Genomic DNA, 24,088 nt, shown 5'->3' with positions numbered 1-24,088 from the left:
TTTCTTAAAAACGTTATAAGTGGGATCCACTGTATATAAAAACAAATTATTCGTTTATTTGTACTGTAGGCCGGCATACCAGTGGTTAACAACCAAGCTTCCTCAGAAAACTACATAGGCCTATTGCAGAAGGGCCTACAGGATATCGATTTCGAGAGAAGCGTTATTAGCATGCTCTATCCAAGTTCTTGCACGTCTATTATTAAAATATCTACCAAAAATTACTTTGCCCTTCTCACGCTTTTTATCATATAGTAGCAATTGGGGAAAAAATGTAAGAGGAAATAATGTCTTTATACGATTTGAATTTTCTCGTATCAAGCTACCAAATAAAAACAGTCTAGAGAAATAATTGATTTATCATCGATTATATTTACTCTGTAATCACGGAAAGCATCCATTAAGATATGGTATCACATTCCGGTTGATAGTCACGGAAAGCAATTTGAACTTACATCGTGATGGATATCAAAGAAACAGCAAAGAAGGAAATCGGTTATAACGTTGTCGTAATGAACTTATTATAGTCAGAACTGTAATACCGTAAGCCTATACAAAAAGTCTACACAAACAAAAGAGATAAAAATACATAAAAAAAGACTGGGCCGTTGAAAACGAAAAGCATATTGACAATTATAACAATTGAAAGCATAAATCAGTATTATATGTATTCTTGATATATAGTAAGTCTACGTATAAGATCAGTAATTTACTTATATGAGTAGACATACTGTATTTTAATTACTGTATATGCACAGCCTGTGTACTACAGCTTGAATTTTCAACATTTTTTTGATTCACGGAGCCCTATCAGTCAATAACTTCAATGAGCCCCTGACACGACAAATATTGACGCATTAATTGAAAAATTTTTAGAAAGACATAAATAGAACCTAAATGTCGTTATTTTAGACAAAAAACATTGTAGGTTGGAACTTTATATACAGATGCTGTCAAAACCAAAATACTGCATTTAGTAAGTATAGATTTAAGTATAAATAAGTTATTTATTTATTTTATCTATTTTTAAATTAATTATATTTATTTCACTTCAATCGCACACGAGATCGTTACATAAGTTTACACATTATATCAATTGAACCTTTATTAAGCGGAAACCTGTGTTCAAATCTCGGTCCCTTGCGATTCCGTTGTGAAGGCAAGTTTTACTGTAACAAAATTTCCACACGCATGTGCATCTTTTGAAAATTTTCTGGTCTTTTTTTTTGGAATCTTTTTATATATTCCTCTTTTATCTGATAAGAAGAAAGCGATCAATATACATCGGCATGAAAGTATGGGAATAAGTATCGAGAGTATGGGCTTCAGTGTTGATGAATCAGCTAGAAAAAGGTGAATATGAACGGGCATTTTGTAATTCCTATTGGACATGCGTGATGTGAAGCGAGCAAAGAAAGAGAGAGAAATGCGCGACCACCCCGAGAGAAAATCGTAATGAACCAATCCAATGGCTTCGATCGCGTAGACGCGCTTCCGATTGGCGGCTAGCGTATCCACCTCCATCACTCCAGGGCATCCCGCTAATGAAAAGCATGATTTATAGCTCTTCTCTCTCTCTCTCTCTTTATGTTGCCAAGATTCAAGGGGGGTCATTCAAAAATTTCGTACGCCTTGATACTCAGTTCCTCCACATTCCAAAATAAAAAGTGAAAACACAGAAAATTGTATTTAAAATTTTTAAAATTGACAAGTATTTAAGAAACAAAATAAACTTAAAATAGGCTAAACGTACTAAAGCATATACCTGCTCAATCAACAGACGGTGGGTCAAATTTGGCCCGTAACATCAAACCTAATTTTGTTAAAATGAATGAAGCTGCACATTTCTAGATTGCTGCGACACAGTTCCAGAGAACCCTTGACCAGGGCCGTAACGAGGATTTTTGCTGCCCTGAGCATGATCCAGCCACTCCCACAACTTTAAAATTCGATAATTTTATAACGGTGTTCTTTGTTGCCACCTAAAATTTCCGCCCCTTAAATATTGCGCCCGGAGCAGCTGCCCCCCCCCCCCACTCCTTAGTTACGGCCCTACCTTGACAGTGCGCGAGTCCAGTTCGGACAACAGAAAAATTTTAAATTTTGGTTTAGTTACTACATTTGTGACAAGAAAAATTTGTTTTCTTTTCCATGAAGCCCGAATTGAGTTCGTTTATCTCTTTTATTGATATAATGCAAAACAACAAAGATTTGCATTTTTGGTTGCATTTTTCTGAAATAAATTACACTATTAAGGCTTCAAAAGACCCACTCCTCATTTGCAGAATATTTAAGTGACCTGCGTCAGGGTATCGGATCACTAAAGTGGCCAAGTCACATTTACAAATCACTTGAGTTCCAGATCAGCCAAGCTGTCCATGACGCATTTCCAGATCACTCAAGATGCCTGCGGCTCAGTTCCAGATCACTTAATTAAGTGCTCCGTTTCGCGTTTTGAAATCAATGAAGTCGCCCTACTCTCCTGAAGGTACTACTCCCTTGTACTAAAGCAGTGTTTCCCAAAGTGGGCAATCTGGAGGGCAATGGAAGGGTCCAGGGGCGGTGAAAGTTTAGGGTTTAGTACCGGATCCTATGGGCTATCTTGAGTTGGGGGCGATGAGGAGAAAAAAAATTGAAAAGGGGACGATGGAACGAAAAGTTTGGGGAACTATGCACTGGAGGATGAAATTAAAGTATGAATGCTTTTACACAGTTGAAATCATGTTATAAAAGATGCAATTTCTTTGAAAATTGCGCACGACGATCATGGCCGTCTTAAAGAGCATCATGGGCCCCCGGGCCAATTGGTTTTCCTATCGCCTTACCTCGTAAATTCTAGAAAATTTCAACCGGATCTCATTTTTGTGAGGGCCCCGGGATGTACCCGGGTTGGCCCATGCGTTAAGACGGCACTGACGACGATATCAATTACCTAATCAGTAATTTATTTATTATAAAATTATGGAGTGCGTAATAGTTGTTACATATCGGTGTTTATTGAAGATTCTGAAAAGAATAAAAATTCCGCAGTTTTTCTTTTGTGAAATAATTTTGCACTTCCACAAGAGATCCGCATGATCTAAGCCGAAACAGGGGTTCGATTTCCGATAGCTGAAGACTACCATTCGACTACCTGGAAGCTTCATAAATTCGATTCAAAAAATTCAGTTAGCTGTGAAAAGAGTAAAATGCACATGTGATAATCAGACATTCATAAGACAACACTTGGAAAAGATATAGAAATTCAAATTTTTATACCACCCCTAACAATTACTATAATTTTCATCTCTTTTCGTTGCACTGAAAGAAATTTGCGTGATAATTTAGATAAAAATTCATCGAGATATTGGTGATTGGAAAATTCTCGACTTATGTATATATATATATATATATATGTTACCGGCAAAGTATGAAATGCAGGCATTCTATAGAATGCCTAGGCATTGTATAGAATGCCTGGTCGTTTCAGGCAAAGTATGAAATACCGGTTTTATTCTATACTTTGCCTAGGCATTCTATAGAATGACTAGTCATTCTATAGAATGCCTAAACACAATCCAGGCAAAGTATGAAATATCTTCTTCCAACAAATCTCTTTAGGGGCGGTATAAAATATTACATAAAATTAAAATTTCACAGAATTTTCGTCATTTTTTCCCGAAAACGTTTCCCTTTCGCTCTCGTGAAAAAGGATCTGTTGAGGGGCGGTATAAAATATTACAATTTCTTCGAATTAAAATTTCGCAGAATTTTCGTCATTTTTTCCCGGAAACGTTTCTCTTTCGCTCTCGTGAAAAAGGATCTGTTGAGGGGCGGTATAAAATATTACAATTTCTTCGAATTAAAATTTCGCAGAATTTTCGTCATTTTTTCCCGGAAACGTTTCCCTTTCGCTCTCGTGAAAAAGGATCTGTTGAAGGGCGGTATAAAATATTACAATTTCTTCGAATTAAAATTTCGCAGAATTTTCGTCATTTTTTCCCGGAAACGTTTCTCTTTCGCTCTCGTGAAAAAGGATCTGTTGAGGGGCGGTATAAAATATTGCAATTTCTTCGAATTAAAATTTCGCAGAATTTTCGTCATTTTTTCCCGGAAACGTTTCCCTTTCGCTCTCGTGAAAAAGGATCTGTTGAGGAGCGGTATAAAATATTACAATTTCTTCGAATTAAAATTTCGCAGAATTTTCGTAATTTTTTCCCGGAAACGTTTCTCTTTCGCTCTCGTGAAAAAGGATCTGTTGAGGGGCGGTATAAAATATTACAATTTCTTCGAATTAAAATTTCGCAGAATTTTCGTAATTTTTTCCCGGAAACGTTTCTCTTTCGCTCTCGTGAAAAAGGATCTGTTGAGGGGCGGTATAAAATATTACAATTTCTTCAAATTAAAATTTCGCAGAATTTTCGTAATTTTTTCCCGGAAACATTTCCCTTTCGCTCTCGTGAAAAAGGATCTGTTGAAGGGCGGTATAAAATATTACAATTTCTTCGAATTAAAATTTCGCAGAATTTTCGTCATTTTTTCCCGGAAACGTTTCTCTTTCGCTCTCGTGAAAAAGGATCTGTTGAGGGGCGGTATAAAATATTGCAATTTCTTCGAATTAAAATTTCGCAGAATTTTCGTCATTTTTTCCCGGAAACGTTTCCCTTTCGCTCTCGTGAAAAAGGATCTGTTGAGGAGCGGTATAAAATATTACAATTTCTTCAAATTAAAATTTCGCAGAATTTTCGTAATTTTTTCCCGGAAACGTTTCTCTTTCGCTCTCGTGAAAAAGGATCTGTTGAGGGGCGGTATAAAATATTACAATTTCTTCAAATTAAAATTTCGCAGAATTTTCGTAATTTTTTCCCGGAAACATTTCCCTTTTGCTCTCGTAAAAAAGGATCAGTTGAGGGGCGGTATAAAATATTACAATTTCTTCGAATTAAAATTTCGCAGAATTTTCGTCATTTTTTCCCGGAAACGTTTCCCTTTCGCTCTCGTGAAAAAGGATCTGTTGAGGGGCGGTATAAAATATTACAATTTCTTCAAATTAAAATTTCGCAGAATTTTCGTAATTTTTTCCCGGAAACATTTCCCTTTTGCTCTCGTAAAAAAGGATCAGTTGAGGGGCGGTATAAAATATTACAATTTCTTCGAATTAAAATTTCGCAGAATTTTCGTCATTTTTTCCCGGAAACGTTTCCCTTTCGCTCTCGTGAAAAAGGATCTGTTGAGGGGCGGTATAAGATATTACAATTTCTTCGAACTAAAATTTCGCAGAATTTTCGTCATTTTTCCCCGAAAACGTTTCCCTTTCGCTCTCGTGAAAAAGGATCTGTTGAGGGACGGTATAAAATATTACAATTTCATCGAATTAGAATGTCGCAGAATTTTCGCCATTTTTTTCCGGAAACGTTTCCCCTTTCGCTCTCGTGAAAAAGGATCTGTTCAGGGGCGGTATAAAATATTACAATTTCTTCGAATTAAAATTTCTCAGAATTGTCGCCATTTTTTCCCGGAAAAGTTTCCCCTTTCGCTCTCTTGAAAAAGGATCTGTTGAGGGGCGGTATAAAATATTACAATTTCTTCGAATTAAAATTTCGCAGAATTTTCGCCATTTTTTTCCGGAAACGTTTCCCTTTCGCTCTCGTGAAAAAGGATCTGTTGAGGGGCGGTATAAGATATTACAATTTCTTCGAACTAAAATTTCGCAGAATTTTCGTCATTTTTTCCCGAAAACGTTTCCCTTTCGCTCTCGTGAAAAAGGATCTGTTGAGGGACGGTATAAAATATTACAATTTCATCGAATTAGAATGTCGCAGAATTTTCGCCATTTTTTTCCGGAAACGTTTCCCCTTTCGCTCTCGTGAAAAAGGATCTGTTGAGGTTCGTAATTTTTTCCGAAAACATGCATTGACCAGCGACGACTTCCATTCTTATTAATGTATAATCGCACCATTTGATCCACGATGTCGACTCCATATTTAATTTCGTTATTGTAGGCAACTGTTTCTGGGGTCTTTTTCACGTTTTCGTTCACGAATTCACTCAGAAACTAGTTCTGAAGTGAACTCAGAACTAGAACATTTTTAATTTTTTTTTTCTCTGATAAGATGTCAGCGTGATATCAGTTCCAGTTTTGAATACTATCGCGAGTATAGATCCTGTGTTCCTGTTTTTGCAGTTGGAGGTACCTCACGACGGTCTTTTTGAATGGTCCCAACCAAGCTTGTCCTTTTCAAAAATGCACATAATCTCAGTGATGTAAAATAATCATCTGTTGTTTTGTTTCGACGTTCTCCTAGATAAGGTTTGACTGATCGAATTATATGTTCATAGACAAGTTGATTTGCTGGTCTGGTGTTATCTGTCCCAGTGTAATCGAAACTGATTTTCTGTCCATTCAGAATATATTTGGAATCAACGCAGGCAAGAAGCCAGAATTTTATCCCAAATTTGTCTGGCTTACTTGGGATATAATGTGTAAATGGACAACTTGTTTTTGAGGGTAGAAGTTGTTCGTCCACAGTTAGATTGGGCCCTGATTTGTAGCAAGTCGCACTGTATTCTATGAATGAAATCCATAGTGAACATGCAAGAGAAAATTGGTCAGATCGAATCACATGAATTTCAAAATTTCTTTGAAACGATATCTTGTCATTGTTTGGGGAAAAAATAGAGGACCCCCAAATCTCGACGACCACAATGAATTCAGTAGGAAGTTTTTTGCACCTCTTGCATACATAATGGATATCGTTGCATCCAGTTCAAGCAAAGAAACTGACAAAGAAGTTTCATTTAGACGACGATGGGCTTCAGCTTCTGTATATGTCGAATCATTTTGTCGCAGAAAATAAGGCGTCACGAACCCAGAACACTTTCATTTATGTTTTTTGAGCGCATAAAATGTGGGGCCTTGATTTTCTCTCAATATATTTTGCGATCCTCGACATCCTAAAGTTGAGGAAGGTTCTATGATTTTCCATATGCTCCCATCTGCTGCAGTTTCTTACATCGTTTCTGTGGCTTCAACGAGTTATAATGAGTCACACCACGGTCATTTTCTGCACACGAGAGCTAATTAGACCGGGACCTACAATTTATTGCCGATTCCGAACGGCAAGCTTGTTTCTAAGCTCATCGAGAGGTTGGTGCACTAACTCCTCAATGGGGGACTTCATGCGGTCAAAATGCCGTGTCTGTTGTACCCCTGTGCCAGGAAAGTTTTCTGACAAAGACGAACCGGGTATCAAACTCGCGACACCTCTAAACATCATTTGGTACTTTAGGCGAGTATCTTATCGACCTGGGGGTCTATTACGCTCATGTCGTTATGCCCGCGTTTCAAACGTGTTTGGGGTTTGCGATGCATTGTGGGATAGATTTACGTCACCATCGCTAAAGGTTGATTTTTCTCACATCGTTACTAGCGATTTTCGTTATCGACATCGCTACGTGAAACGTTAACTAACGAGAACCGGAGACCACTCGTTATGTTCGCGTTACGGAAATAAACATGGCCGCTCGCGCGTACATTTTTCGATGAAGGTGAGAGCAACGGAGACAAATTAGTTAGAATTGGAAATTATTCATTCATTATTAATTTATCAAATTGTTCATTATAATGAATAATAATTCTCTGAATTACGTTCCTTAATTTAGTAACATGATTTAGAGACAGCATTATCGTTTAAAATGTTATCTGTACACATACTGATTGGAAAAAATTATTCATAGTGGTAAATCGTTATAAATTATTATACTCGGTACAAACATAAATCACTCTACAAAACGGTTTTTTTTTTAAATCTTGCATGTAAATGCCTTTATTCTAATCTTAAACTCATCTCAATATAAGAATATTATTTAACTGGTAAATCTCTCTACCGCGATGTTTTCAAGAAATTCACTATAATATTTTTTTTACATCTCGTTCAAAATCGACGTTAATATATATTTAAACGTCTCCAGATTTTCCCCTTCTTAATTCGTTTAATAACATTGATATTTTGTGATATCAATTAAGTATTGCTACTTTCTGTGCAGTACACAGAAGCGTAATGCAGTAAACACCATTACACACACACTATACTCTGCGCACTAAGTACACTATAAAAAATCAAAGTAAATTTTATTAATCAACAAATAAATTTTTTCTAATCCTTGAGTGCATTTTCTGATCGGAGTATAAAAAAGATGTCAACAACAGTGTAAATTTGGTGGTACTTCATTTTCATGTGTGAAACAAGAAAACCAATTTTCTAATTAATGATGTAAATAAAAGGTTACTTGTTCTTGATTTTGACTTAATATCAAGACAGTAGATAAATGTGTTAAAAACATGGTAAGATATGATATTTTTGATAGTCGTTTTGGAAATTCATCACATCATTGAACTTCAATAGAAAATCATTTTTTAAACGTAATAATTTAGAAAATTTCCCCGCGCCAGTATCATGTGCGTGCATAGCCTACCTTTTTCTCAAATGTTTGATGAAAATAAAAATAATCCGGATGAATTAAAAAAAATGCAGCTTAGAAAATTAGGGACAACCAACACACACTAACGCGTACAAATAAATAAAATAATAATAACGCACGTGCTGCAGCACTCGTTGATAGTGATGATGATTATCAGCAGCGGATCAAATTATCCGATTGGTCCATCCCTTTCGGAGCTAACGCAACTCTCGGACCAGGGAGTTTTTCGTAAAATAGATAACGACATACCGCTGGTTGCTGAGAAACCAGCTGCCCACATACATTCACTACATAAAAACACAAACATTACTCTCTTGTCTTTCCCTTCATCAGGGGGACGCGACGAGCCCCCAGCCTGTATGGGGAATATATGACCCGCATAAGGGCCAGGCATCCCCTTAAAATTTTTATTCTGGTTCTGATTCTGGTTCTGCTGAGAAAAATCAAGTTTTTGACGATGGTCGCTGAGATTTGCGTTATGAGGCTCGTTGAGAATTTGCGTTAAGGGCGTGACGTCACTAACGACCTCGCTGTATAACGACGTGAGCGTAATAGACCCCCTGGGCTACCGCGCCCGAGAAATAATTTTATATTGATTTAAATCTTCGTCATCAGAACCGCTACTTTCTTCACTACAGTTCGACATGGGGTAGATCTATGCTCTTCTGCACTTTCATCATAACTGCTTCCAGAGTTTCTCTCATCTAATCTTTGCATCTCCTGGAGTATTTCTTCAGTAAATATACGTTTTCTCGTCATTCTAAACCAATGTTTCCCAAAGTGGGCAATATCGCCTCCTGGTGGGCGATAGAAAGGGCTAAGGGGGTGATGGAAGCCACGGGTATAACATAGGATCCTATGGGTTCGCTTGAGTTGGGGGGTGATGAGGGAAAAATTTATCTGAAGAAGGGGGCGATGGAACAAAAAGTTTGGGAAACTATGTTCTAAACTAACTGTTTGAAAAGATCACATGCACTCAAATTTTCTACGTCCCAGAATAAACAATTTAACGGATAATATGGCAAGAATGCTTGACAAAAACCAAAAATGACACACCTGCTGACGACACTTGCAGATAAGAATGAGAGGAAAAGAAAGGTCACACACAAGGTCAAATGCAAAAAAGACTTTCAGAATGATTATAACCTACTTAGAAATCAATTGTGAAGACGATAGTAGTATTTACCGCATAATGTGCTAGAATATAAGGAAGGGTCACTATGACCCCCTTCGGTCTTTCTAGGTATATTATCCGCTCGTAGCTTCGTTGTTCAAAAAGGTAACGAAAGGAAGCTTTGGTATACAATAAGAACATGCTAATTCAGGAAAAGTCCAGAAATTCCAAATGGTTCGGTTTATTCTTAGCAGAGATATGTAAGCTTAAACAGCGTGCAGGGTCAAAAAGACCCCCGTTCCGTCTTTCTACTGTTAATATTTCATCATTGATAAATGGAACTTGCAAATGCGGATTATGCGATATCATTTTGTCTTGAAGTAACCGAAATTTGCATCTACGGATTTATGAACAAAAAATATAATGTATAAAGCGCCAGTTAACTCATCTATTCGAGGGAAAGTGACCGTGGTATGTCGGTCACGGAAAAAAAATTGGTATACGTAGGTTTACCATATTTTATCGGTGGAAATACGGGAGATAGAGATCCTATAGTCTGTTTCAGGTTAACTTTGCAGTGAAGAGAAAGGTAGAGAGTGTATTCCTTCGCCGCAAAATATAGTTCTCATATATCGGAGGTTTAAGATGAACCTTTATACAGAATATTTCAATTTTTTCTATGATTTTGAAAAAAATACTGAAAAAAAATCATTTTGAACCGATGTTTACTTGTTTAAAATCTTTAAATTATAAAAAAATATTGGTTACCATTATTAAAAATCCATAGCAACGGCAACGACACTCTGGCGCGATATCCTAGAAATTTTCCCCGCCAATATCACTGTCGTGTTTTTTTTCGTTACACAATTATATACTGTACATATACATTTTTTTTTTTTTCGTTATTTGGTTGAATTTTCCATAACGATACAATTTTTCATTCAGTTTTACATGCAGTTATAGGCTTACATAAAAACGAATATTCAGTCAGTTTTATTTTCTCCCAAAAATAGGCTTCAGTGAGCTCAGATATTCACTCATAGATTACAAGAAGTGTTTCTCTTCCACGAGAGTGCCGATACTATTGTGACGTGAGAGGCCCTCTATGAGTGCAGAAGTTTTGGTTACAGGTCCTCTCCTTTTTTTAATTATTTATTTTTTGCCATGTTTATGGGATAGTTTTAGTTTCCGATCACGGAGAGTGTTGACAGAGTCGCGACTTCCACTCGCACGAACGAACGTCATCTTCCACCCACCTGTTTCTCCTCATGCCCCTTGCCTTTAGCGTCTCTTGAGATACAATAAATGAGTGGGGGGGGGGGGTCCACAGTGGTTTGGGCTTTCATCTGTTATGTGACAGTTGTGTCTTAATTTTCACCAGAGATAGCCACGCTAAAGTTCTCTGCTCTTCCATTCCTGAATACTATATTTTTGGTTTTTGAATATTCGTTGTAAACAAAACTCCATAAGAATAATCCGTAATAACCATGAGCAGCACATCAACCGTAACAAAAGACTAAAGCTGTCGGGAAAACAAGTGGCATCGACGTATACCGTTCGGGGAAGGGGGAGGTCGAGTGACGGAAATTTCGGCAAGAAAAGTGAGTAAAAAAATTCTAAACTTTTCCGTATCATTATTATTATTTGGTGCTATTCCTGCATTTACACGTGAAAACAGAGTTAACCTGCTTCTTCTTAATTTATTTAACATTAATTTTTTCCATATAAATTGAAGAAAAAATTAAAAATCCCCAAGTTTTTGAGAGCCATGGTTAATATACAGTATTTTAAAATTACACGTTGCTTTCATAATATTGTTTAGATTTTTTTTTTGTAAATAAATTTCAGCTGAGGGAAGGGAAATATTGCAGAAAAATATATGACTTTTTTGAAATTTTTAATGTTACTTACGGCACATCAATGAAGAGTAAGTGACACGCTGATAGAAGATAATTATTTTTTTCTAAATTTTAAAACATTTTATAATCAAAAAACAAAACAAATGATTTCAAAAACCTCACTTTAATTTCTGAAAGTATCGGCAGTGGTTTTCTTTTAATTCTATAATTATTACTAATTTAACTGTGCAATTACGTTACACGTAAAAAATATTTTTCTCAGTGAGATTGGCGAGAATCGGCCCTAGCTTACCGAGGCCGCGCATCGATACATTGGTTAAGAGGCTTTCGTTCCCATAGCAACGAGTGATGCGGTTCCCTCGTAGCTTCCCCTTCACTGCAAAGTTAACCTGAAACGGACTATAAGTAAAGAATTGCTTATTGTTAGGCCGACCATATTTGCTCGAGAAAAATACGTGAAATTGGGATTCGAAATACGGGAAAATGCGGGACAATGTCAATTATCGCTAAATGATGCCAAAAGTAAGCGAAGTCGTTAACTCGTGCTAAAATCACTGAAAATTTGCCAATCGCGAGAAATAAAGCGCCACTTCAAATTGCAGTGAATTTAAAAAAACATGACAAATGTGTGAGATGAATATTCTTGTTTTTAGTCTCTTATGAGGCTTTTTGAATCACGTGATATTTCCCTTTTTCTGGAGAGACATACATGGTAACCAATATGGCGACTTCCTGCGCAACTCATGAAAGACATAAATCAAAATTAAAGAAACGTAGAAATGAATTGGTTTTTTTTTCTTTTTGATGGGTGCTAGATATTTCGAAAATTTTCTTGAAGCTCAAGTTATCGATTTGCCTGCTTTTGCTTAAAAAAATGCTTGATTAAAGCTGCGGAATTTCTTCAGTGTAATTTATGGGCCCATAATTAACTTCAAAACATCCTAAACTATATAGATTGATGATATTGGATATTATAAAACAATACAGAAGTATTAATTCTCATTTTTGTGCTTGAGAAGATATAAATCAATGTTATTGCATGAATATCTAACTCAAAAGTAGGTCCGGCTAATTATTTTATATTTAATTTTCTGTGCTTCATATTTCTAAGCGAACTCAATTTTTCGAAAATCAAGAATTCAGTTCAATTTTTAAAATTATTGATGAGGCGGAAAACCCTACTAAATTTCCACATTTCTACGGTAAATTCGGCAATTTTAACATTGATTTCCATGGGAAAAACATGCTGTGCTTATCCCTCCAAGTGATACTGATGATCATAGGCGTACGCAGAATTTTCTTGAGGGGGAATTGAGATTTTTCTACCTTCTGAGGGGATTTTACCTTTTTTCCTGTAAAATAACACTATAATCTTGGCTCGGGGACGGGGGTGGTTCCCTTTGAGTACGCCAATGCTGATGATGATTATGATGTCTATTCCAAAAGCCTCATTATCGTGATGTAATTTCTAAGCTGGAAAGATAATTTTAATCGTTGATTTGAAGAATAAAAAGTCAAATTGACTTCGTTGAAAATATTTGAAAACTCGGGACATTTCTGCAAAAAAGTCGGGACAGCAAAAAAAACAGAAAAAAACCGGGACTGTCCCGAGAAATACGGGATGTATGGTCACCCTGCTTATTGCTATTCTATCGCTCAAAAAATTGTCAAATGTTGAAAAATTGATAATTATGGTTAAAATTGATGGGAAAGAAATGCTTATGGGTATGTACGAAGAAGGACTACAATAAATTGCTGTAAATAAAAATGTATCTCACGAAATAAAAGTTATGTTATTGATATTTTTTTAAAAATGTCTTGTTTTTGTTATGTAAAAAAGAAATACGTCACAAATATATATACGACATGAACGTTTATGTTTACAATCATAATTAATCGTACCGTGATTTGTAAGAAATTAAAATTATCTTCCTCCACGTTTTCAGTCAAGATTGAGCGAATTTCAGTCAAGTGAGTTTAGTCGAAAATACGGGACATTTTGAAAAACAAATTCGGGACAGTGAAAATAAAAGATAAATAGCAAAATATAGGCCTACTTAGCAAACGTTTTGTGTGGTGACCTTATGCATATGACACATATGTCACGCATTTCCCGGGACATTCCCGTATTTTCACTTTATTTTGGCTGTCCCGACATTTTTTGCAAGAATGCCGTGGTTTGTCGCGAATGTTCTACATTGTAGAATCTACAAAGCCTACTTTTAGATGCTTATAGTTTTATACTTTATTAAAATCAACTATTGAAATTATTTTTCGACGCATAAATTATATCACTATAATTACAACTATGAATAAGAATATTCACCTCACATACATCATGGTTTTTTTACTTACTTGATAAAGTGATCCTCAAATATGTTCAAGAGATCCTGTATGATCTGTTCAGGGAATTTGTTAATGTTAATAAACATCCATGCCCGAGAGAATCGGGGTTCGAACCAACACTTCCACAGTAAAACGCTAGCTCCCAAACTACTCCACTGCAAGACGGCAAATACTAAACGTTGATTTAATTGTTTGCCCCTTCAAACGTTTTATTTCGTTATTTTACAATGTACTTCGCGGAATCCAGTTTTGTTCACTGCAATTCTCTCAGAGTAATGCTTTGTTTCCTGCCATTGGTGTTTTTTAAGGGATTTCTGCAAAAGTTTTCAACTTTGCTTACATTCGGCGTCATTTATGGCGATGATTGGCGATGTTCCGTATTTTACCCGTATTTGAAATCCTCAGTTCCGGTATTTTTCTCGAAGAAATTTGGTTAGCCTAAATGTGCAATAAAACTTAGTGACACGATTTTTACAATCTACCAAAATTACGAGAATTCTTTGGATAGCAATTTACTTCAGCTTTGGGAGCTTAGGTCAGTGGTGAAATAATTGACGTTATGTGTCTCATCAGGCCCCTAGCCAGAAATTTCATTCCAAGGGGGATCACTTTCATTTCGTGAGGAGGGACCAAAGTGATAGAAAACTGGTTCCAAAATTTTTTACGTCGCGGGGCACTTTTCAGAATTGTTATCATTGAGCACTAAATTTGACAACATTTACAGGTTGGTGCAATGTATAAAATACAGTAATTGTGATAAATTTGGTGATTATGCATAATCGCCGGTTATTATGCACAATAATTTCATCCGTTTTGATCAGTGATTATGCATAGTAATCGATATAAATCCGGTGATTATGCGTAAATACAGATTTATGCCGTTTTGTTTACGGTAACATATAAAAGGTATTCCACGAAAAACGTCCGAAAGCGATAAAATGTTGTTGTCCGTATCCGATTTGAAATTCCAAAAAAAAATTACCCGCTTAAATTCAGTTGTGATTTATTTTGACGAATGAATTTTAATTTCACGAAAATGTGACATTTCATATCGTCCATCCACAGATCCCTTGTCAAGAAAGCCAAAGGAAAAGTTTACAGAAAAAAATTAGGAAAAATTATATTAAATTGTAATCGTATAAATGGAATATTTTATACCGCCCCTATAAACAGATCCCTTCTCCAGAGAGATAGACGTTAAGGTTTCCCGGAAAAATCGAAGAAAACTGTGTGAAAATTTAATTTGACGACACCACCCCTCAAGGGATTCCTTCTCAAGAGAGTTAAAGGAAAACGTTTCAAATTGAAAACTGTGTGAAATTTAATTTGACGACACCGCCCCTCAAGGGATCCCTTCTCAAGAGAGCGAAAGGGAAACGTTTCCGGGAAAAAATGACGAAAATTCTGCGAAATTTTAATGCGACGAAATTGTAATATTTTATACCGCCCCTCAACAGATCCTTTTGCACGAGAGCGAAAGGGAAACTTTTCCGGGTAAAATATGACGAAAATTCTGCGAAATTTTAATTCGAAGAAATTGTAATATTTTATACCGCCCCTCAACAGATCCACGAAAATTCTGCGAAATTTTAATTCGAAGAAATTGTAATATTTTATACCGCCCCTCAACAGATCCTTTTTCACGAGAGCGAAAGAGAAACGTTTCCGTGAAAAAATGACGAAAATTCTGCGAAATTTTAATTCGAAGAAATTGTAATATTTTATACCGCCCCTCAACTGATCCTTTTTCACGAGAGCAAAAGGGAAACGCTTCCTGGAAAAAATGACGAAAATTCTGCGAAATTTTAATTCGAAGAAATTGTAATATTTTATACCGCCCCTCCACAGATCCTTTTTCACGAGAGCGAAAGGGAAGCGTTTCCGGGAAAAAATGACGAAAATTCTGCGAAATTTTAATTTTATGTAATATTTTATACCGCCCCTAAAGAGATTTGTTGGAAGAAGATATTTCATACTTTGCCTGGATTGTGTTTAGGCATTCTATAGAATGACTAGTCATTCTATAGAATGCCTAGGCAAAGTATAGAATAAAACCGGTATTTCATACTTTGCCTGAAACGACCAGGCATTCTATACAATGCCTAGGCATTCTATAGAATGCCTGGATTTCATACTTTGCCGGTAACATATATATATATATATTTTTTTTTTTTTCTCGTCTTTTTTAAGTCTTGGTAGTTTTGTGAGAATAAGTTATTTTAGCACGTAAAAAGGATGAATTTAAGGCTGAAAATTAACTGATTATCACAACACCGTATAAAACAAAGAAATCCAATGAAATTTCTGAAACATTTCCGCAACCTTCCTGAGATATTTTATATAATGTTCTCAAAATTAGCTTTTTTTTCAGCACTTACACCAGACATTGTGTCCTGGGAACTGCAGCATATATTCTAATGGTTTGGGTACTGTATGTTGCTATGAGTGTTACCCCTGCAATGGCCTAAAAATGAACCAAATGTTCTACACAAAATATTCTCTGCGATATGATAGTTCTTGTGAAACAAACGTGAATTCAGCGGACATTATGCAGAGGTGAACTCGAAAGAAAAGTCATCTGCTCTCGGCCGGGACTCGAACCCAGGCCCTTTCGAAAACCGGGTAAGCATGCTCCCATCTTCACGCCCTGCCTTCCTTATTTTACGCACTGTGGCGTGAGATGCTGAAGTAGAGACATTAATAGCCTCTACTATAAGGAAGACAAAGTCGTGTCTCCAGTGGTATAGGTAGTAGCATGTTTGTGCCCAGTTTGCAAGTGGGCCTGGGTTCGGGTCCCGGTGAAGACCAGATGACTTTCTTTTCCAAGTTCCCCCTCTCTAGAAAATATCTCCTTCCTTGATATATTGGGCTGAGGAAAAAAGCCGTGTATTCTATCGTCAAAATTTTGACAAAAAAATTCAATTTTTTTTTCTGTAATATATTAAAAATCTGTAAAATATTAAATTCTGAACATATAGCCGAGATTCTAATTGATTTCACGGCTAATTTTATCTGGAACACTGTTGAAAAACTTCATGAGACTGTATCGCATAGTTTTTGAGAAATTTAGTTTCGCGTGGAATAAAGTAATGAAGGAACGAATCTTCAAAAAACGTGTTTCAAATTTGTTGCCTTTGAAACCATTATTCCTGATGATTTTAATCATTAGTCAGTCATATAACTTTGTTTCTACTTATCCCATATATGTATGAGAATAAAGAAGTTTAGGATATATTCTGTGTAAAACATTCTTTCAAATAAATTTATAAAACGATTTTTGGCAATTTTCGATTGAACGAAAATTCATCATTTGAACGTAGTCAGTTTCCTTAAGAATTCTAATTACTGATATGCATGTGTATATTTGAGGGATTTTTATTAACAAGGCTTAAATTTCTTTCATTCAGTTAATAAAAGAATAAGCTGTGCGCGTGGAAATTTTCTCTATTGAAGCCTCGTTTAAAAATACTAATTTTTACATTTTCTCAATTATTATTTTGCAGAGATGTCATCTACTGAACTACTACTAACTGAATTTCTCACTTTTTCTCATATTTTTTTTAAATTTTACAAAAGAAAATAAATAAATGAAATAATTTATTCTCCTGAAGCTTGCTTGGCATTAGCATAGCAAATTTACAAAGTGTCATTGTGTAATTTACGGGAATGAGGATGCAAACAATTTAGTGATTTTATGCTCAAATTCGCTCCTATTATGACATCCTGTTGATTGTAAAACGATAATCATTTTCAGAGATTTCTAAAAGAAATATTTGTGCAAATTTCTCCGAAATAAAAGAATGAGTAATTTTTTTGCCAGCTATGGAGCTGCCTCGTTATTCAAGATCTATAGGAGTCACTTATTAACATCCAGCTCACTCACGTTGAACGACCACTTACAAAAACACCTACTTATTCACCATAACCAGACTTTCTACCACTACGATTCGTTCTCTTCATGATTTGATTAACGAGAGAAATAAACTCATAATGGGGGAATGTTGATCATTTGATCATTTTTGTCGCTCCACGGTCATTTTTCTGCACACGAGGGCTAATTAGACCGGGACCTACAAAGGGAATGTTGAAGTGTGGAGTTGGTGAAAAAAAATACTTCTGTGCTTTCAAAAATAAAAAATAAGTTGTCAAAAATCACTCATTAAATTCTGTTGAGGTATTCAAGATGATGACGTATTCGAACTCCGCAGGACACAAAAACCATGATTCCATGGCTGACAACATCCATTCTTTAACTTTTGGATCAATATTATCCGTATAGGCAACGATTGCAAAACCAATATCTTTCAAATTTTTTATATTAAATTGATAATTGCACTTCGAGATGGTTTTTTTTTGCCAGTTCTTGAATGCTGTGAAGAATAAATTATTTTGTGGTGTTTCCGCTACTTTTCAATAGAAAAAATCAGTTATCAAATAAATATATATATTATTGCAAATAATCGAATTAGGCCTATAAAATTTTTGCTTGCGGGATTCGATTTTTTCTCTCTGCTGACCCTCGTATTCCTAAGATCCTAATCGTACAGAAACTGCTTAGATATGAGTAATTTGACTTCTCGTGTTGGATATCTGTAGTTTTTAAAGTAAATAACTCTCTCTCTCTGTACTACTGTGTTATTTAAATGCAATCTAGTGTAAGAAAACCCACATTTATTAATTATATATGAAAACTAAATCCATTGAATATTTGTACATAATTAAAATTACAATAAAAGCAAAGATTACTAAGGAAAAGAAGTATAAAAAGTGTTTTGCCCTAACATATTGAATTACTATCTGCTTTTGTATTCATTTCTGAAAGATAAAATCATTATAGCCATTAATTAAATTTCTCAATTTATTGCTCGATGGCATGGGTGTATAGGTGGTCCACAGCCAGACTTGACGATTCGATTCTAACTGAATGAAATGTTATTCAATTGTTGTAATTGATATTACTAATATCCATATGGGTTCAAATAAAAATTGTACTTTCATACTTAGGTTCACCATACTTTATCAAGGAAAATCCAGGAAATTCCTTTTTTTTAAATACGGGATGTCACTGATTGTAGCCAAGAGATGTAATTTATGACAAATTTGCTAGTTACTGCAAAAATGGGTAAAGGAGGAAGGGAAATAAACAGCCATTACATATCGCAGTAAAAAAAATATATTTGACAAAAAAAACATATAAATGAATAGTTGAAAATTTTTCATTGAGAAAAATAAGAGGAACTGGAATTTTAAATACTGTAATATATATATACAAGGGCGTAGCGAGGGGGGGGGGGGACTTGGGGGGTCTGGTCCCCCCCGCCCCGAAATGTGAGAAAATGACCGAAAAAAGGGGAAAAAAGGCCAAATCCATTGTTCTGTCACTTTGGTCCCCCCCCCCCGAAATGAAAGTGGTCCCCCCCCCGAATGAAATTTCTGACTACGCCCCTGTATATATATATATACGGGACGTCGCCAATTACTATCAAAAACGTTGCCATAAATAGACAAAATCTCCCCCCCCCCCCCATTGTAGTTGAAATAGCTAAAAAATTGAGGAAAAAATGCTGAATCTGACAAATATGTAATATTAATATTTACAGCTATAATTATCATTATAAATTATGAAATCCTCACGATTTTAATAAACATTACATATTCAAGTAAGCATCGTTGAAAAAAAAATGGGACAAATGTATAAAACAATTCGGAACAACTAAAAATGCAGGAATGTCCCGTAATACGGGACACAAGTGGTCCGTCGAATTGATTCGGACATTTACTGGTCCTCGGGTTTAGAAAGGTTGAGAAACGCTTGTTATAGACCATAATATCTATAGAAATATTGCCGATAAACGATACAAATGAAGTAAAAATATAATTTTCATTAATATCAAATGAATGTTCAATCAGCCCCGCTTTCGGAAATTGAGAAAAAAAGTGGTAAGATTTTAAAATTATAGAAGAGGCACTATAAAAAAAGGTCAAGAAGAAAGAATAGTTGGATTAATTGATAGAATAGACCTACAGCAAAAATACAATACATGGCTATAAACGGTATACAGGCTATTCTAAAAACTAAACAATTTTAACTAAAAAAAACCTCGCTGTTGGGTGAAATTGATCCCAATAAAAGGGCTAAACAATAATTGCCATTTTTCCAATGAAAATTTCTTATTTTTTGATTATTTAAAAACCAAGGAGATATTTATTAGGCTCTAACTGCAACTGATGATTGTGCTCATGTACATTTATACATACAGTAGCCTACAGCTTTCAGCTATCTGCACAGTAAGTTCGATATTGAAGAACGATTTGGAAACTTTGATACCCACTGTGGAAATTTACAGATCTGAAGAATTGTTCCATATAGTAGGTTATTTTATGTATTTTATGTATAATTCTTTATAAAATGTTCTGAGGTGCATGCATAAAGTGAATTAGCTTAAGAAATTGTGAAGTTAATAACTTCAGAATAACTTCAGAATCATGAAGAAATATTGCAAGAAGAAAATTCAAAAAAGTATTTCACTGGTCAATTGTAAATTTTATTTCAACGTTCTCATAAAGAAATGCTGCACGTCTTTCTACTATCCATACATTAGTCTAATATAGAAATGTCACCTGTAAGCTCTGATAAACGTTTTAAAAGTTCAAAAAAAAAGTTCAAATAGTCTGTTATAGCCTATTATAAAACACAAAGTATTACGTATATGTATCATAGATATTGCTTCGTTTTCCCTAGATTTTTTTTGTCTTGAAAATATTATCATCCCAGTAATAGTGATCTTTTATCCCTTGTATACAACACAGTATCCACTGTACAGTATACATAGTAGGCCTACTTTATATGTTTCATGATTCTTCATATATTCTACATAGATATATAAAGTATCATAAACCATATATTAGAGGGAGAAGAATTCAAAAACTGATTAATTCTATATATCATTATATTCCATATATATATATTTATAATTTTTCTGTTTCAAAGCTCCAATGCAAAGCCTTCACGATTCAAATCTAATCCGAAATTTGATTCATACAGATCAAAAAACAAGTAATACGGACAGCCAATTCTCAAAGCAACTGTCAATCATCACAGCCATACTAAGATTTTTAAAATCTTATTTATGACAAATATTTTTTATCTAAAAAGTATAGGAAATTTCAGAAATAAAATCTCCAGATATATCATAGACATTGCTTTCTTTTTCCATATACCCCCGATTTTTCTTTTTCTTAAAAAATATTATTATCCGAGTACCAACGATGTTTTATCCCTTGTACACAACACAGTATCCACTGTACGTTACCATTCTTCTTCTTCTTCGAAAAAAAGGAACAATGAAGAAGAATAAGGCCCGGGAAAGAGGACGTCTGGACGAAAGATCATATATAGGATACAAAAAAAAAAGATAAGAAATAAAAGCACAAAAATGCCCTTTTTTCTTGAAAAACTTCTAAAGAAACTATCTAAGTTTCTTTCTTCTTTTCTTTACTCTTCTCCCATCTTTCTTCTCATTTTTCTTGCTCAATTCATTTTTCTTTTCTCCTCTTTTCTTCATCTTCATCTTCATAGTCTTTTATTATTTTTCTTTTTGCTCCTTGAAAAATATGTCTTTAGTCTGATATGTACGTTACATATTTTTTTTTTCCCATGAGATTTATGTATTCCGTATACATATATATACGAAAAAAAAAAAGGAGCACAGGGAATGGTGGGTTTATGGGTAAAACAGAGACTATAGTGAATCGTTGAAGATTTTTACATCTTTGTCTCCTCCTCATCATTTTTATGGTTGAATTTTGGTTGTTTTTTTTTTCTCTCTTATGTTTCATGCTTTCTACCAAACTGGCCGCAAAAGTCTTGTGACTCCGAGTTATAACATTCAACAACAGCAGCGCGATGGAATTTGGTTGGATGGTTTTAGTGCTCCGCTTTGGTCGAAATCCCCGAACAGAGCAAACACCATGTGGTAAGTAAATATTAGAATTAAAAGTGCTTTAATCCGCGGTATATAACTCGTGATTGAAGAATATCAAAATTTTCATGTTTTCTTTAAATATTTCATTTCTTTGGAACCATTTATTTCATCAAAAAGTGATATGCAGTCAGTCCCGTTATAACGCTCCCGCTTATAACGTTTTCCCGCTTGGTAGGATTCATTTTCGGGGGATCTCAACTTTAAGTGTAATTCTCATTAAGATTTCTCATTTAAAGAGTTTTCCCACTTGCAACGTTTTTTTTCGTGACGGTTTTTTGAAAACGCTATAAGCGGAATTGGCTATAATATTTTAAAAAATTAGAGAAATACAGTACCTTTATGAGAAAGATTTTTATTGAAATATTTCCATTTTGAAGAAAGGGGGGATAGTGATCAATCAGTTTACATTTGTGAAATATTTGAAACATTTAGGATCATACGTTTAGAAATGTTTCTGGAAATAACTTTTCTGTTATTCGAAGTGATGATTATATGGTTAGATTGAGAATTCTTTTCAGGGGTTCTACGGAACCCTTGGATCCTTCGTAAGAAAGATTTTAGCCCTATGAGCTTTTGATTCGAAAACATTTAATTTATCTCTATATTCGCTGACCTCTGCTTAAAACTAGCATTTCACTCTTGATTTTCAGCTTACTAGTGTAGGCCCACTTACTGGTCGGCTACTCTAAATGCACCTTAAGGCAGCGTTTTTCATCTTTTTTTTATCCCGCTGTACCAGTATCCGCCAATACGCATCTAAATGCGTGATTCATGCATCAAAAAATTCAATTTTATACCCTTTGAATATACCCTTTAAATTTTTGGTAATTTTTTTTAATAAAGTCGTTTCTCACTGATGAATAAAAAATACCTATCTTTTTATAAAAATACTCTTTACAATTATAAAGAAAAGGAAATTACTCTTCAAAATTGTATTTTTGGATAACACTGGCGACACATTTGAACTTCTACTGCACACTTGAATTTAGATTTTAAAAATTGCACTTTTAATTATTTAACTATTAACAAAGTTAATCACAAAGCAATAAATTTCAATTTATAATTTAAAAAAATAATTGAAATTTCTGAATTTGCTATTTGAATCTGCAAAATTTCAAGACGCTCTTGGTTAGATAGTCGTTTATAATCACAACCAGCGTCAAAACATGTCCAATAAGTTACCATTTATAAGAATGAATATTGATTGATGTTATGCTGTGGGTTCTGCTTATAACGTTTTTGAGAAAAGTGTCACGGGAAAACGTTGTAAGAGAGAAAACGATTCAAATGGGTATTGTCAATGATTAGACCTACGTTACGTTGGGACCATGAAAATATTTCGTTCTAGACGGGGAAAAACGGTCTAAGTGGGAACATTATTAGCAGAATCCTCTGTAGATGGTTACTTTTAAACATTTCCGAACATATTCAAATTATAATGCCATTCTCAATTTCGAATAGAATATGCTTTTATTGAAAGAAAATTCTTACGCAACTGCCATATTGCATGGATAATTTCGTGAAATTTGTGTTTTCCTGTCACCTCGTTTATAGTGCCAAAAAATTTATAAATTATTTAGTTTTTCACACATTCTAAACTATACCATCAAGAGAAGGCTGACTGAGCTCTAGCCTGAAGGCCTAGAAACGATCAAAATACATTGTTTGCAGGGCCGTATTAAGAGTACCATGGGCCCCCGGCACAAGTGATTTTTTTGAGGCCCTACCAAGCAAATTCACATGCATACTTTTCGAAAATTTCAACTATATTTCATTATGTGAGGCCCCTCTCTTCTCTTGAAGGCCCCCCCCCCCCCGAGCATTGGCTGGGTGGGCTCATGCGTTAAGACGGCACTGATTGTTTGTGCTGTAAATTTAATATAAAATCAATACGGGAGGGAAGGGGGAAAGTCTGACAAAAATCCTGGCCTAAGGGATGTCACATTTCAGAATGTGGCCAATTCCTGATTCGAAAAATTGAAGCACAGACTTATTTATTGTGTTTATTCTCCAGAAACATATGTATTACCAAAAAGCATTTCTTGTTTTATTTTTAAATATTTTTTTAATAATCAGTTACAGTATATAACTTCCTATATCAATTCATTCATCTTAATAAATTTAATTATGTAACTATACTTCTGTTCTTACATTAGCTCATTTCTATACACTGCTTTTTGAAATTTATGACAATATTACTGATACATTTTCCTAACGACAAGTGTTTTTTAGAAGAAAGTACTTATATATCACCGTATGAGAAATACTCTAGGTGTAGATATATATATTCCTCGTAACAATGAATTGCGCGGTAGCATTTCCTT

General features: G+C 34.9%; 1 long non-coding RNA gene across 2 annotated transcripts in view; it reads left to right on the top strand.

Annotated features, from left to right (window-relative positions):
• The window catches only part of LOC149081721 (uncharacterized), a 124,904-nt gene that overhangs the window by 29,957 nt on the left and 70,859 nt on the right, over nt 1-24,088 (top strand). Inside the window, exon 2 of one of the 2 annotated variants that reach the window (XR_016193329.1) lies at nt 21,645-21,755. This is a non-coding gene — a long non-coding RNA (uncharacterized LOC149081721). Of the gene's footprint in view, nt 1-21,540; nt 21,756-24,088 lie in introns of those variants that run through there. The other variant, XR_016193328.1, reaches the window with a different exon arrangement.

The sequence above is a fragment of the Pholcus phalangioides genome, unplaced genomic scaffold, assembly GCF_987345545.1.
Source record: "Pholcus phalangioides strain wild (caught in Gottingen) unplaced genomic scaffold, Ppha-v1.0 ptg000009l_1, whole genome shotgun sequence".
Lineage (NCBI taxonomy): Eukaryota > Metazoa > Arthropoda > Arachnida > Araneae > Pholcidae > Pholcus > Pholcus phalangioides.
The sequence above is the reverse complement of the archived record's forward strand: the minus strand, read 5'-3'. Positions and strand labels throughout refer to the sequence as shown.